Source organism: Echinops telfairi, unplaced genomic scaffold (assembly GCF_000313985.2).
Source record: "Echinops telfairi isolate 266 unplaced genomic scaffold, ASM31398v2 ScPeMD7_7420;HRSCAF=8458, whole genome shotgun sequence".
NCBI lineage: Eukaryota > Metazoa > Chordata > Mammalia > Afrosoricida > Tenrecidae > Echinops > Echinops telfairi.
The window spans coordinates 48,996,754-49,008,517 of NW_022111320.1; the positions used below are offsets into that span (position 1 = coordinate 48,996,754).

Here is an 11,764-nt window from a genome sequence, read left to right on the forward strand (position 1 = left end):
ATGGTCTTAGTATATGTACAAAGCTGTACAACCAATTCAGGTATTTCTATTGCTCCAGAAAGCTCCATGGCACGCATGCAGTTAATTCCTGTTGTCACTGCCATGCTCAGCCAACCGTTGTTTTGGCTCGTTGTCTCTAGATTGCCTCTTCTCGGTTTCACCTATCCGTAGGAGCGGTTTGGGTCTGGCCTCTTTCACTGGGACTCTGAGGCTCATCCCTGTCATACGACGTGTCCATAACTCACTGCCATCGTGTTCGTTCTGCCGCATGGTGACCCTGGACAACAGTGGAGCTGCCCCTGTGGCTCTCCAAGGTCGTCACTTTATTATTATTTTTAAATCATTTTACCGGGAGCTTTTACAGATATCCTAACATCCCATAGTTCAGTCACATCAAGCAGTATTGTACACGTGTTCCCACAATCCATTTAAAACAGCCTCCTCGACCTCCTTGATCTACGCTCCCCTTCTGAGGCTGTCCATCTTTTTTTAAAAAATCATTTTATTAGGGGCTGATACAACTCTTACACAATCCATACACACATCAATTGTGTAAAGCACATTTGCACATTCATTGCCCTCATCATTCTCCACATTTGCTCTCCACCTAAGCCCCTGGCATCAGCTCCTCATTTTTTTCTCCTCCCTCCCTGCTCCCCCCTCCCTCATGAACCCTTGATAATTTATAAATTATTATTTTGTCTGTTTTCTAATATTCAGTTGCTCTTGTATATAAAGCTCTTTTTCTTCTTAAAGCTCTTTCTTATACACATAACTATATCTATAAATTTGTTGCTCTGGGCCGCCCAGACTAACACAAGTGGTAAGTCTTTAGAATAGAAAACCTCACCTTTCTCCCTCAGAGCAGGTGATGGTTTCAAACTACTGACCTTGGGATTAAGCAAGTCACCTCATAACCTCTTATGCCAGCAGGGTGCCTCTTTATAATAAATCTTAAAATTGCATAGTTATGAAGTCCTTCAACTTTGTTACTTTTCAGAATTACTTTACTTTTGCTTTCCCATACAAATGTCATGACCGGATTGTCAATTTCTACAAGCAGGCTTTCTGGCGGTTTTTTTTGTTGTTGTTTTTTGGCTTTCTGGCTTTTGATAGCAATTTGGATTGAGTGAAATGCCTGGTTTGGGGGGAACTGCCATGATGATCAAGTCCTCCGATCCACGAGCCCTCAATGTTCATCGAGGTCTTTGGTTTCGCTTAGTAATGTTTTGTCAGTGTACAAGTCTTGCATTTCTTTTGTAAAAATTTTCCAAAGAATTTTCTTCTTTTTTTTTATGCTATTGTGAATGGAACGTATTTGCTTCATTTTATTTTGAGGTATTTTGTTTCAAGTACATAGGAATACAATGAATTGCTCTATCTTGATCTTGTATCTTACTACCATGCTGAAAACATTTATTCATCCTACTTTGGGATTCTATTGGTTTTTATGTGTGTCCCTTGGGATCATACATGATCAGATCACTTGTGAATAAAGACAGCTTCTTTACTTTCTTTCCAATCCTAAAGCTTTTAAAGTTCTTCCTAGTGTACAACTCTGCCTCGGCAGGGCCTCCAGCAAGTGTTGGATAGAAGAGGCAAGAATGAGCAATGTTACTCTCTGACCTTACATCACAGGCATAGTGTTGGATTTACAACACATGTTTCTGGGGACACAATTAAGTCCCTAACAGACTGCTTCTAAATCATCCCAACAGAAACAGGGGCCTGCAGTCTTGGGGAGTTCTGCACCTTTAAATATGAGGTCAATCTGTGATGACCTTTCTTTAAGTTGAGAAAGCTCCCTTCTACTCCTAGCTTGTTGAGCGTGTTCATAAGGAACAGGTGCAGGATTTTGCCTACGGATTTCCCCACAGCTGTTGAGATGATCCGATGACTCAATCCACTGGCCTTTTAATAATGTGGGTAAGATTGACCGATTTGGATTTTGGCCCAACGTTGCACGTCTCAGTTAATCTTGGCTCTGTTGTATAATCCTTTGTACGTATAGTTGAATGTGCTCTGCTAGTATGTAGTTGGAGAATTTTGTTGAGGTGTGTTTTCTGTAGTGCCCCCTTTTTGTCCGCGGTAACCTTGGCTGCAGAGGACCAGCTGTAACTATTTCCTACTCCCTCTTCTTCTAGGGGCCAACACCTGTGAAGGGGTTGTTTTTGTGGCTGTTGTTTTTACGTATTTGATAGAATTCACCTGTGAGCCTCTTGGGCCTGGGTTTGCTGAGTGAGAAAATGTAAAGAAACTTCTGAATGTCAGAGGCCATGGAGTTTGACTTCTGTACTGTCTTCCTACCTACTGCTGCCCTTGCCATGTGTCAGAGCCCTCCAGAGTCCTGCCTCGGGACCACCCAGACCCACCCACCCACGTGGCTGTCTCAGCAGAAGACCAGGGCCCGATGGAAGCTTTGTTCTGATCCTCACACCTGGTCAAAATTCACCTCTTAACCGTCCATGTCACTCCGTCAGGAAACCAGTGGTGGGTTTTGAGGGGCTGAGACTCACCCTCCTCCTCCCTCTCCCACAGCCAAGCCGTGGCCTCATTTAGCTAACTCTTGTTCCAAACCAGTTCTGGCCTCTGCCTCCACCACTCCCGTCCACACCACCTCCGTCTCTCTCTCCTGGATTCCTGAAGTCTCCCCGCTTCCACCGTGGCGCCCCCTGCAACCTACAGGCTGCACAGCAGCCACGGTGAAACTGTAGAGCCGGGAACCAGTGTGGCCCTCCACTGTCTCCCCAAGACTGCAGGCCCCTGTTTCTGTTGGGATGATTTAGAGGCACTCTGTTAGGGACTTAATTGCGTCCCCAGAAACATGTGTTGTAAATCCGACACTATGCCTGTGACGTAATCTTACTTGGGAATAGGACCATCTTTGTTATTATGGTCATAAGACCTCGGTACAAGGGGTGCTTTAAGACGATCACCTTTGAGATACTAAAAAGAAAAAAAAATTCAGATTCGGCACAGAGCTGGAAGAACAAACGAGACAAGATGATACACTTCACCTGTCGATCACCAAGACCCCAGGAACGACCCACGGGGCTTCCCGAAGAACCAACAGAGAAAAGAAAGCTCCCCAAGAGACAGCACCCTGACTGCCAGCCCTTCACCTCCTCGACAGTGGGAAAGTACGTAAGTTCCAGCCGCCTCTGTGAGTTGTGTTGGTTAGTTACAACAGCACAGGGAGCTACAATGGATGCCGCAGCCCCAACGCATGAAACGTGGGCCCAAGGCTGGGCCTGGAGCAGCCAGCACCTTCATTCCAGGCAAGACCCTCCTGGGGGGTATGTTTTGTTCTTTTTTTTTTTTTTTTTTGCAGTGCTCCCAAGAGCCTGCTTGAGGAGACAGTAGGATTATCCCGGCTTTATAGATGAGCAAACCAAAGCCGAGAGAGGGGAAGAGATCTGCTCTGTAATAAGCAGCGAAAAGAGTTCACAGGTGAACAGTGATACATTTGTCTTGAGTCAGAAAAGGATACACGTGGATGAATCTCAAGACCATAATATTCAGTGAAGGAAGCCAGCCCCGCCCCCTGCCAGAAAAGTACATGCTCCATGATTGTATTTACATAAAACTCAGAACTACAAAGGCATCTATATTGACAGATAACAGATCCGTGGGTCGGAGGTGCCAGGGTGGTACAAAGGGTGGAGGGGTAGTCACTGTCTTGCCTGTGGCAGTGGTTTCACAGGTGTGTACTGTGTCAAGCATCAAAACGTACACTTTGGGTATGTGCAAGTGATTGTGCATCAATAGTTGAGTATTTTTGTGCTTTCCATAAAGCTGTGAAGTCATGAAAAATAAAGGCAGCACCACCCTGATTCTCAGTGCAACTCCCTGTCTTTTCTCCAAGGAGGGCCCTTTGTGACTCACAGGGGGTGGGGGTGGGGGTGTCCAGATCCTGGCGTAGGGCAGGCTGGGGTAGGGAGAGCTCTGAGGGCATCATGGTCTCCACCACCTGGAGCCAGTTCCAAGCCCATTCCTGAGCTGGAGTCCTGAACGGGGCTAGATGAGGACTATAAGTAGGAACTGTCCCTTATGCCTGTGCCCTGCCATGCGTATGCCCCCCTTTCCCACGGCGCAGAAGTGTGCGTCCTCCCCAGACTCTGCAGGCACTTTTTCCTTTTCCTGTCCTCTGATTCCTCCCTCGTTCTCCTACACCGCCCGATCAGCCTCCACCACACACCCAGAGACCCATGTTAATACCGTTAGGTCCTTTCTACCCTATTTTCTCTACGTTCACGTAAACAAACCCTTTACACACATCTAGGAGCCCTGTTGGCACTTTCGGGTGAGCAGTGGGCTGCTAACCCCAGGATTGGTGGTTCAAATCCACCAGCTGCTCCGAGGGACAAAGATGAGGCTGGCTGCTGCTGTGTACATTGACAGCCTTGGAAGCTACAGGGCAGTTCTACTCTGTCCTATAGGGTTACTGTGGGTCAAAATTCACTCAAAGGCAGTGGGGTTTGGGATATGTAGGTATCCTGGTGATGCAGTGGGTTAAGCATCAGGTTGCTAACCAGAAGGTCAGTGGTTCAAACCCACGAGCCAGTCTGCAGGAGACAGCTGTGGCAGCCTGTTTCCTTACAGATGTACAGCCTTGGGAAGTGTTGGGTTCTACTCAGGCTTACTGTGAGTCGGAATTGACTCAAGGCAGTGGGTCTTTATATGCACATATTTGAGAGTCTGTGTCAATTTTATTTTAAAAAAATGAGTTATACGAAGCTGAAAACTAAGCTCATAGCAACCCCGTAGGGCAGGGTTTAAGTGCCCCTGTGAGTTTCCAAGACTACCTCCCGAGCCCTATCCTTCTCCCTCCAAGCAGCTAGTGGTTTCAAACTGCAGACCTTGTAGATCACAGCCCAATGAATAACCACTGGGGCTCCTGGGTTAGAGAAGGGGGCTTCAAAGAGTTTGTGGACAAAAATGGGATGAAAAGATAATGAAGAATTCCCAAGAATTCACGGACGCTCCCGTGTTGCGTCTCTTTCCGAGCCTTCTTTTCCCTGCACTTTTCTTCAGAAGCTTGTTTTTCAAATAGGCTCTCGAGTCCCGGGGGTTAAGTCCTGTGGTCACACTTCCCCCAACACCCCCTCGTGGCCTCTGGGTGCTGCCGGTTTAGGGTTTCACAGAGTCTGTTGTTCTGCTAGGATTCTGAGCTGATGTTTTTCTCTCCTCCAACCGGCCTGCCAGGGAGCTCTGTGCCATTTTAAAAGCATCAACCACCACCACCAATCCATCATTAGCTTACCTAGCAAGACAGGTCTGCCTCCGCTGACAACGAGCAATCAGAAGATCAGCGAGGACCCCAGGAGATGGTGAGTTTACGTCCCCGAGGGAGCAGCACTCCGAAAAGGAGAGTGATTGCCCAGGGGGACCGTCACGTCATGTACGTCACTGAACGGTACATGGGACGTGCAGACTGTTGAGTTGGTGAGGTTTTGCTGTGTAGTCTCCATGACGAAAGAGCGTTTAAAGGGGAAAAAAGGGAGGGAAGCAGGGAGGGAGGAGACAAAATGAGGAGCTGATGCCGGGGGCTTAAATGGAGAACAAATGTTTTGAGAATGATGAGGACAATGAATGTACAGATGTGCTTTACACAATTGATGTATGGATTGTGATAAGAGTTGTATGAGCCCCTAATAAAATTATTTTTAAAAAAACACACACACACAAACCACCGTATTGGGGGACAATAAAATGCAGTGACCCTGAAAAAAAAAAGACAGAGAACTGGATGCATTTGTAATAAATTCTGCTATTTTAACCATTAAAAAAAGTGAAATACTATTAGCAAGAATCAGAGAAAGCTAATGGGATTAGACCATTGACTTGTACGATATGTGGATTGTCTCAATACAACTTTTTATTTATTTATTCTCTCTTGGGGGTTGGTACAGCTCTTATCACAATACATACATACAACCATTATGTCAGGTACATTTGTACATATGTTGCCATCATTTTCGAAGCATTTTCTTTCTACTTGAGCCCGTGGTGTCAGTTCATTTTTCCCCTCCCTCCTGCATGAATGCTTGATAATTTATCAATTATTTTTTCACGTCTTCACTGACCGATGTCTCCCTTCACCCACTTTTCTGTTGTCTGTCCTGCTAGGAGACGGTTCTATGTAGATCTTTGTGGTTGGCTCAGAACAACTTATTAAAAGAAGAAACAGAATAAAACCATCCGTTCCCACCAAACTAGCACTGTGAACGGCATGTCTGTGAAGTACTTTCTGTGAACAGACACCCGATTGCCCCGTCTCTGTCTTCTTGCGTCAGACTTGCACAGGCTTTGTGTATTCCAACACAAGCATTTTCCTTGATGCAACATTGCATTTGACATTTATGTAAAAGGTGGCCCAATGTTATATCCCAGGGATGTTTCCCAAATTCATTTGCAGACCTGAAGGGTGACTCAGGGCCATCGTCTCTGGGGAGTCCCATCATCCTGTCTAACCAGCACACCTGGTCTTTTCTATGGTTTTGAGTTCTGTCCCACATGGTTCTCCCACTCTTAACCAGGACCTTCTAATGGGATCCCTTTTGGGGCAGTTGGTTGTGGTAGGTAACCACCATCTAGTTCTGGTCTCAAGGTCACGGAGACTGCTGTCCACATGGTCCACTAGTCCACCAAACTTTCTGTGTATTTCCCATTTTTATCATTCTTTCTTTACTCAGAATGGGGAGAGGTCAATCATTGTACCTTAAATGATTCGTCCCTTTATGAACTAATGCCCATAGTTTATTTAGCTTAACTATGTTGCATGTTCCCCTTTTGACAAATTGCTTCCACCCTCACCCCACCTCTGCGCTGCCGGGAGCGAGGGAAATGGAGCAGTGTGGGGCCCAGCAGGCCTTTGTGACAGGACCCTGGAAACCAGCCTCCCCTGGCAGGGTACAGCGCGGTAGGCCATCTTCCCCAAACTTGATGTGATGTGGCATTGACCTCTCTAGATGGGCCCTGAGGCTTCCCAGGGGAAATTGATCAGCTAAGGCCCCTCGTGTGCGGAGCTCGAAGTACTGGGCCTGGTGACTGCAGGAGACCATGGTCCTGTCTCCCAGGAGTGAAAACCCACATGGGAATATGCATGCGTGTGGGACAGCCTGAGGGGCTGCAAGTCTGAAGGTCACCTCCAGGGGAGTATCACTGCCTCACCAGGGGGAGGGGGCCTCAGAGCCTCAGGTTGGCCTGCTTGTGTAAACCTGCACCGTTTCCTAACCCCGCCCCAGGGCCACTGCCGCCAATAGTTCCCTCTCCTCATCCTCCAGTGCGGGAGCCCCAGGACTTAGGTGGTGGCCAGGGGGCGAGGGTTTGGCCTATAGGGCCTGTGTCCCTCAGACTTGGCTTCCGCACTGAGAGCTGCAAAGCTGATGCACCCAGCTAGCAAAGCCATCCTGAGAACTAGAGAGATTTGTGAGAAGTGGCATTGGGCAAGGGATGGCCACCATCATCCTCAACAGAGGTGGGTCCTTGGCCTCCCTGGAACTAGGACTTCGCAGCAGAGCAGAGCCCCTGGCAGGAGGGAGCCCTCACTCAGTAGTGAAACTTCCTGAAGGAAGAGGCTCGGAGTGAGTAGAAAATTAGTTGATTCACTCACTCAACAGATACATCCTGAGCATTTACAGAATTACAGCGTGCCAGGCACTGTTCTTGGGCCTGGGAATGCATCAGTGACAGAGGGTGGTGGTGGTAGTGTATCTGTCTGTCTGTCTGTCTGTCTGTCTGGACTGGTTGGCTGTAGCCTGTGAGAGGATGTGGAACAAGGAGGAGGCCCAGGTTCCCCATCAGCTGGACTGGGGTGGCTGCAGGAAGCACCAGGTTGGAGAGGATGCACTGAGTGGGTGACGCTGCTGGGCATCTACAGGGAGCTTCTAGGGGAGAGTCTCACATGCAAGTCCGGTGGAGGAGGGCGTGGCCAGAACGTTGTGATCAAGGTGGCATAAAGGGACAAATGGCTGTTGAGGAAACCTCCCCACGCCTCTGGGCCAGCCCTCTGGCTTCTCCTTCCCCAATGTCTCTACCTGCTCCCTATCCTCACCCCATGATGCACTGTGGACCCCCTCTCACCCACAGGCTGCCCTACTGGGCTCCTCCCCCAAGTCTCCCGGACATCTGCCCGGCCTTTCTCTGGCGCTTCATTAATCCACTCGCTTACTGGGTCATTGGTTTCAGAAACATTTTATTGAACTTCTCTCCCATGGTTCTCAGACCTCCTTGGAGGGCCAGGGATAAGTAAAGGGACAAACGGCCATGACAGTGACTGGGCACAGTGACTGGCACGGGCACAAGGAGCCACCCTCCCAGGATGCCAGCAGTATTCTGTTGAAAACTCACTCCATAGCCACCTGCAGGTGCTCAGGGGCCCAGACTCCCTGGTGTCTGAGAGGGGACATGGCCGGGGATGCCAGCCTGATCTGAGGACCCAGAGTGCGCCCACAGCAAAAGAATGCCTCTGCCCAGAGAGAGCAGGGGTGGCGGCTTCCTGAAGGAGGTGACTGGGCTGGTGTTTAAAGGCAGAGACACGGGGACTGACTCTAGGCTTTCAGGGCCCTTTAAGGGGAGCAACCCCCCTCCTACACTGAGCAGGAAAGAGGGCTGCGAGCAGCTCTGGGGAAGCAGAGAGGTGGAAGGTGGGGAGCAAGAGGTCGTGGTAGAAGTACAGGATCTTCCCTCCTTTCTCTGGCCTAGAAATTCCTCAGGATGTTGAAGATGATGTCGTACTTGGCTTTCTCGTACATGTCCCTGATCACAGGTGGCAGCTTGGTGCTTGTCTCTGGGTCCGCCTCCGCAGAGCGCTTCTTCCGGGAGGCCTGCAGAAGTGATACCAGTGTTGGTGGTCCCCTGACCCATCTCCCCACGGCCCCTCCTTGCTGAGACTGAAGTGCAGGGACAGAGGACAATGGGGTAGGGAGGGTGCTGGAGGTGGTCTCTGCTGGCCTGGACTCTGGGAACTCATTCCAGCCCTGGCTGATCCACTTACCTGCGGGGAGGCTCCACTTTTTATATCAATTTTCCCAAAGCGAGAATTGGGGAGGTGGGGGCAGAAGGAAGGAGTCCGGTGGAGGGTGGGGTGTCAGAGCCCAGCCTAACACCCAGGTCTTAAGAGCCCTGAATATTCCCAGACACCCCAGCAGCCCCGTCTCGGACCCTGGGCCTCTCCCTTCCCCTCCTCTCCTCGGTAAAGAGTGCCCCTTTGCAGCCCCTCGGGCCCACCTGTTGCTGCAGGAGGTCCCTGGAGCAGTCGATGTTCAGCAAGCGGAGGAAGCCCGACTGCTGGAAGACGCCCACGCAGTTCCGCTCCTCCTGCAGGGGCGGGGCAGAGGCTGGGAACTGGTCCGACACCCCTTCCCAAAAAGCCCAGCAGTTCTGGGAATGTGCCTGCCTTCCACCCACTGTGGAATCTTACAGAATCATCCCTCAAGCCACAAGTGCATGGCAGAGGGGGACCCCCAGAGTAAAGTGCATGAAAGAAATTCTCTGGGAAGGACCCCCAAACTCAAGCTCTGCCTTCGAGTCAGTGCCGACAGGGCAGGGCAGAACTGCCCCTTTTGAGTTTCAGAGATTGTAACTTCATGGGAGGAGAAAGCCCTGCCTGTCTTTCTCCCATGCAGCCGGGTGCTGGTTTCCAGTGGGGCCTTGGGACTCCTGGGAGGGGCTCCACCAGACTAAACACCGAGTAGTCCATTCTGATTCACGGGGACCCTACAGGGCAGAGTAGAACAGCTCCGTGGGGTTCCCAAGGCTGTCAATCTTTCCTACCACAGCCTCACCTCTCCCCTATGGTGGTTTTGAACGGCTGACCTTGCAGTTCGTAGCCCAGTGCACAACCTGCTCACTCCTCAGGGCTTCTTACCTGACTGTACGCACACCCACGAAAATAATGTGCGTACAAGCCATCACAGGGCAAAGGCACCCAAACCTTATTTGTTTAAAGATATGTTTTTGTCCCCCCAAAAGAAAGGACAATCCCCAGCTATGAATGCTGCCTGCCCCCCGGGGGGTAGGACTGGGATGTCATTTCATGCTGCTTCTCCACATTTTCTAAACTTCTGATCATCATCCAGAGTGACTGTCTTCGTTTTATTTTTTAAAAAGCAGCTTCCTCTGGGTGGCAGACGCCCTCGCATGGCCACGATTCTTTTCATGCATATTTCTTCATGCCTCGCTTTGACTGTGATGGATAATAACGGATAATAAGAGAAACCAATAAGTGTAACTCTGATGTTGTCAAGGCTTCCACTTTCAAGGGAGCCCTGGGGGCACACAGGGTGATGTGTAGGGCTGCTGACCACAAGGTCAGAAGTTTGAACCCACCAGCTGCTCCCTGAGAGCAAGATGAGGCTCTCTGGTACCTTAAAGAGCCAGAGCGACGGAGACTCACAGGAGCAGTTCTACCCTGTCCTGGGGGGTCAATTTAGGAGCCCTGCTGGCTTGGTGGTTGCTGCTAAGTGCAAGGTCAACAGTTTCAGTCTCCAGCAGCCCCAGGGGCTGTTCTACCCTGTCCTGTGGGGTCACTAGGTGTCAGAGTGGACTTGATGGCAGCAGTGAGTGACAGGGAGGGTTTGAGTCAGGATTTCCTCCATGGGACTGAGTTCTTGTTCAAAGGCCACATGGCCAGGTGAGGGGAGTGCTGGCCTGGAGAACGCCCCTGGGATACTCACCCCGCCCTCCCTGAATGCACAGTCCTGCGGCTGCTGCCTGCCTTGGGTGGAAAGGCACACGGTCTCTTTAATCCTGAAGTTGAGAGGGATCTTTAAGGGGGAGGTCTGCAGAAGCAACAGAAAACAAACAGAATAAAGAGTTACCACCTTTCTTTTACAGATAAGACAGAGATAGGAAGGGGCTTAGTCTAGGTCTGTGCCTCTCAGCTCTTCCCACCACGCATTTAGGCCCCAGGCCCTCCGAAACCAGCCTCAGGACATCCCTTAATAGCTAGCTGTTCCACCTCAAGGGCAAGGGGTGGGGGTCGCTTCTTGCCTTTGCCCTTCAGTTTCCTCATCTCTGAAGGAGGAACATGAATCCCTGCCCCACAGACTCAGCCGCCGGGGGTCCAGCTCACTCCCTGGTGGAACTCCCAGATCCCACGCTGGATCGTGGGGCACAGCTCCATGCAGCTGCCAGACCCCAGCTTAGCATCTTGTTTATGGTCCCTTGAGAGGAGCTCACGTCATAGTACCAGCCGTGTCCCACGCCTGCCTGCCTTCACCACACTCCCCAAAGAAGGTGCTCCCTTACGTCCCTAGCTCATAGAAGGAAACCAATGGCCTGGGTCACTCTGGAGGTAGTAGACCTCCTACCCTATTCCCTGTGGACACTCACCAAGTTGGATGGCGGGGTGGCCTCCAGCAGGCGGAAGAGGGGCTGCCCTATGCGTCCCTGATTGAAGAACTGCACAGCCTGGGTGACGATGCTCTCATAGCTCCGGCGGCGGCGGGCCTCACAGGTGACGGCAGTCAAGACCACCACCAGCACTAGGGACCTCCAGACCCCTGCCATTGTCTCCTTTCTCACCCTCTGCCAACGGGAGTCCCTTTTAGGGACTACACAGTCAGCCTTGCCCAAGGGCTGATGGCGACATGTGGGGCTGGTCTCTTCCGGAAAGAGGGGGTGTCTCTCCTTCCCTTTGCTAGAGACCCTAGTATTGGCCAAAGTTCCCAAACACCATTGGCTAAGACACCAGCAGGCTTGGGGCCACAGTCTGGGGCCTAGGAATGAGTTTGCTCTGGGCCTTGGCGCCCCCCCCCCC

At 50.7% G+C, this 11,764-nt stretch overlaps 1 long non-coding RNA gene across 1 annotated transcript; it reads right to left on the reverse strand.

Moving 5' to 3' along the window:
• Positions 1-8,180: 8,180 nt before the first annotated feature.
• On the reverse strand, positions 8,181-9,293 carry LOC101642763. Its single transcript, XR_006680769.1, has 2 exons — positions 9,232-9,293; positions 8,181-8,828 (listed from the first exon to the last, which is right to left on the reverse strand). It is a non-coding gene; the product is annotated as an uncharacterized LOC101642763 (long non-coding RNA).
• Between the last annotated feature and the right edge of the window lie 2,471 nt (positions 9,294-11,764).